A 4,513-nucleotide genomic window follows, 5' to 3' on the forward strand; every position below is an offset into this window, starting at 1 on the left:
CCTTCTCTAGTTTAAACTGTGTTGTGATATTCTCTAGATAATTTTGAAGTTTTTGTACACTCATAACTTTGTTGGTCATAGTTGAGTATATCATTTCTCCTACTTTCTTATGAAACTCAATTTGATCTATAGGATGAACATTCTCGGCCAAAACTTCAAATTCTGTCTTTTTGTAATCTGTTGATGACTTAGGATGTTGTATTGTGGGCTGCAAAAAGGTCATCTGCATTTTCCTGTTTTAAGGTCAAAACCTTAAAGTAACCTATTCTGATCACTAGGAGTCTGAACAATGTAAACTATGAAACAGGAACTGATATTGTTACCCGTTTCGTAGAGATAGCTAAAAAGTGACCTGATTTTGAAAATGGGTGATGCAGAACGCACATGTTTTTTCTAGAGCATAGTTTTTGGCACTTTAGTTTTTTTTATGTACATCACGTTTTAGAATGGTATTGATTTTCATGCTGATTTCAAAAAGTGAGCATTCTGCATCACACTCCTTTCTTAAAAGCCCTATTTTTTGGCTTTAAATTTTTTAATGTATAAAATGTAAATAATTATTTAGTAAATTTGATAATTTTTGAAGTGGTCGTTTTCTTCACATTTCCTTGTTTTTTATTATAATTTAAAAAAAAAAATTCGTGAGGTTTTTACTGTTTTGCATTTTTAAATTAGAAGGTCGATATTTAGACTTTTCGATATTCTACATATTTATACATCCTTAATTAATTTTTCAATCGACATGAAATAATTGTTTCTAAAAAACAATATTTTTTAACAATGGACATAAAAATAACCATTTTTAACATAAATATAACTAAAAAACTACACGTTTTGATAATTTTTTGTTAGAATTGACATGTCAAAATCACAATTTTTATACGATAATTTTAACTAAAAATGGTTAAATAATAGTTTTTTCTATGAATTTCATGTCAAAAAAATAATAAAAATCACTTTTTTTTTTCAAAAAATAATGATTAACTTAAAAATCAATGCAAAAATCACATATTACCAATATTGAACGTATAACAACCATAATTGAGTGTTTATTCTTCTCATAAAATGTCAAAGTCAAAACATTGCAAAGCTTGATTTACAAGCATAACTTAAATTTAATCAACAATGTCACGTAATCCAAACTCTTCGTCCTCTAGAGTTTCATCATTGTCCTCTTCCACAATATTTTCTGTTTCATTTTGCTCATTTTCCTCTTCTAATGGGTCTTTGATGTCTACGAAACTCCCAATGTATGTCTTTCCAAACATTCCATGTAATGGTGGTTGGGGTTCCTTTGCCTTTTTTGCCACACGTGATTCACCAGGCGGGGGCGCGGGCTACCCGGGTGGCGTGGCCGAGGCAGGCGCCACTCGGGCGGCCCGCACCCCCGCCCGACAGGCGGCAGGGCGATTACCAGAATAGCCCTGCCGCTTGCCGGGCCGGGGCGGGGGCCGCCCGGGTGGCGCGGACGAGGCAGGGTGGGTGAGGGCGCCCCAGGGGGGAGGGTGGGTCAGGGCGCCCGGGCAGGGGGGCGGGCGGGTCAGGGCACCGAGCGGGTGAGGTGGGTGAGGCCGCCGGGCGAGCGGGCAGCCGGGTGAGGGCGCCGGGGCGGGCGGGCGGGGGCGCCCGGGTGGGTGAGGCGGGTGAGGGCGTCGGGCGGGCGGGCGAGGGCGCCTGGGCGGGTGAGGGCGCGGGGCGGGGGGGCGAGGGCGCCGAGCGGGCGGGCGGGTGAGGGCGCGGGGCGGGGGGGCGAGGGCGCCGAGTGGGCGGGCGGGCGAGGGCGGGCGAGCAGGTGAGGCGGGTGAGGGTGCCGGGCGGGCGGGCGGGCGAGGGCGCCCGGGCGGGTGAGGCGGGTGAGGGTGTCGGGCGTGCAAGGGCGTCGAATGGGCGGGCGGACGAGGGCGCCTGGGGGGCAAGGTGGGTGAGGGCGCCGGGCGGGCGGGCGGGCAGGTGAGGGCCACCCGGGCGGGCGGGCGGGTGAGGGCACCGGGCGGGCGAGGGCGCCGGGCGGGCGGCGGGTGAGGGCGCCCGGGCGATTCCCTCACCCGCCCGCCCGCCCGGCGCCCTCGCCCTCCCGGCGCCCTCACCCGCCTCACCCGCCGGGCGGGCGAGGGCACGGGCGGGTGAGGCGGGTGAGGGCGCCGAGGGGGCGAGGGCACGGGCGGGCGGGCGGGTGAGGGCGCCCGGGCGATTCCGGGAATCGCCCGGGCGCCCTCACCCGCCCGCCCGCCCGGCGCCCTCGCCCGCCCGACGCCCTCACCCGCCCGACCGCCGGGCGGGTGAAGTGGGTGAGGCCGCCGGGCGGACGAGGGCACGGGCGGGCGGGCGGGTGAGGGCGCCCGGGCGATTCCGGGCGGGTGAGGCGGGTGAGGGCGCCGGGCGGGCAGGTGGGTGAGGGCACCCGGGCGATTCCCGGAATCGCCCGGGCGCCCTCACCCGCCCGTCCGCCTGGCGCCCTCAACCGCCTCACTCGCCGGGCGGGCGAGGGCACGGGCGGGTGAGGCGGGTGAGGGCGCCGAGCGGGCGAGGGCATGGGCGGGCGGGCGGGTGAGGGCGCCGGGCGGACGGGCGGGTGAGGCGGGTGAGGCGGGTGAGGGCGCCCTCACCCGAACGCCCGCCCGTGCCCTCGCCCGCCCGGCGCCCTCACCCGCCTCACCCGCCGGGCGGGCGAGGGCACGGGCGGGCGGGTGAGGGCGACCGGGCGATTCCGGGAATCGCCCGGGCGGCAGGGCGATTCCGGGAATCGCCCGAGCGCCCTCACCCGCCCGCCCGCCCGGTGCCCTCACCCGCCCGCCCGCCCGCCCGCACCCGCGGGTGGGGGCGCCCGGGCCCGGCGAGTGAGGGCGCTCGGGCCGGTGAGGGCGCCCGTGTGGGAGGGCAGGTTAGGGCGCCGGGCGAAGGGGCGGGTGAGGGTACCCGAGCCTAGCGGGCGGGCCGGGCGGGCAGGCGGGTGAAGGTGGGTGAGGGCGCCCGGGCCCGGGGGTGGGTGAGGGCACCGGGGCCGGGTGGGGGGGCGGTTGTGGGCGCCCGGGCTGGTGGGAGGGGGGGTTGAGAGGGTTGGGGCGCGGGCGGTTTTGTGGGCGCCCGGGCGGGGGGGGGTTAGCAGGGTGCCCGGGCCGGGTGGGTCGGCGGGTGAGGGTGGGTGAGGGCACCAGGGCCGGGGGCGGGTGAGGGCGCCGGGGCTGGGTGGGGGGTCGGTTCTGGGGGCGGGTGAGGGCGCCCGGGCCAGGGGAGGGGGGCGTTGAGAGGGTTTGGGCACGGGGGGTTGTGTGGGCGCCGGGCGGGGAGGGTTGCAAGGCGCCCCGACCGGGGGGGGGGGGGGGGGGTGGGAGGGTTGGGGGGGCGGGGGTTGAGAGGGCGCCCGGGCCGGGCAGGGGGAAGGGTGAGGGCGCTCGGGCAGGCGTTGGGTTGGGTTGGTAGGGATTAAAGGGGTCAGGGGTGTGGGTTGTGGGTGAAGGTAGTAAGGGTGTCGAGAGGGGGGTGAGAGGTAGGGGACGAGTCGCGCTGTGGCGCCCACCCTAGCATGTTATGGTTGAAAACATGTTAAATTTATACTTAGGAAAGAAAAATGATATTCTACCAAAAACATTAATGTGTTTTTTTTCCTCATAAACAACTTTGTTTTACACATAAAAATTTGGTTTTATTAGCATTTTTTAAAAATGTTGAAAATTGACCCTAAAAAAAATAAATCATTATTCCAGTATCATCACTTTCATTTTGAAGCTATATTTTGCACGAAAATTTCATAGTAAAGTTCGTAGTTACTGCCATTTTTAAAACATGTTCAAAATTAACGCCTAAAAAATAAAAACATCGTTCTAGTATACACACTTTTCGTTTTTAGCACTGTTTTTTATTTTTTTTGGGGTTTTTTGGCCAGAGTTCCCGTTTTGAGTTTATAGTTCCCGTTTCATAGTTTACATTGTTTCTGTTTGAAATATTGGGCATAGGTTTCAAGTTTCAATGCTTCATTTCTCAACTTGATTTATTTATATTTATCCTTTATGTCTTTTTCTTTATTCATTGGTTTGCTTAATGAAGAGACTTCAATACTATGTTGCTTTTGAATAATTTGAGTATTAGAGGTTCAAGGCTCATGAGTTTCCTCTGAAACTGTTGGAGCTGTATTCTTTTTAACCACTATGTCAGTATCAATGATTTCAATTGTATCAACCTTCTCTTCTGGCTCATTTACAGGATTTAGCTTGGGCTTCTTCTTGTACATAATTTCAAATTTGTCATCTGTTGTATCTTTGTTTGAGCAAGAACCTTCTTCCCTAGTCCTTTTTGCATGTTTGTCCTGTAGGGTTGGAGTATGTAGAATGGAACTAGTATCCATCTGTTTCTCCATATCGATTAAGGCATTTTCCAACCACTCTGACTGGTTGGCATATTTTTCAATCTCTGGCTTCGACTCATGCATAAAAGGTCTCAATTTAAAATTGAGTCTCAGTTTGTTTATGACACATAAAGGATCATACTGCCATTTGAAACTATTATTAAAATTCAT

This window comes from Pinus tabuliformis, chromosome 1_2 (genome assembly GCF_031772625.1).
Source record: "Pinus tabuliformis cultivar Carrire ecotype Pingquan chromosome 1_2, CPIR1, whole genome shotgun sequence".
In the NCBI taxonomy this organism is placed as follows: domain Eukaryota; kingdom Viridiplantae; phylum Streptophyta; class Pinopsida; order Pinales; family Pinaceae; genus Pinus; species Pinus tabuliformis.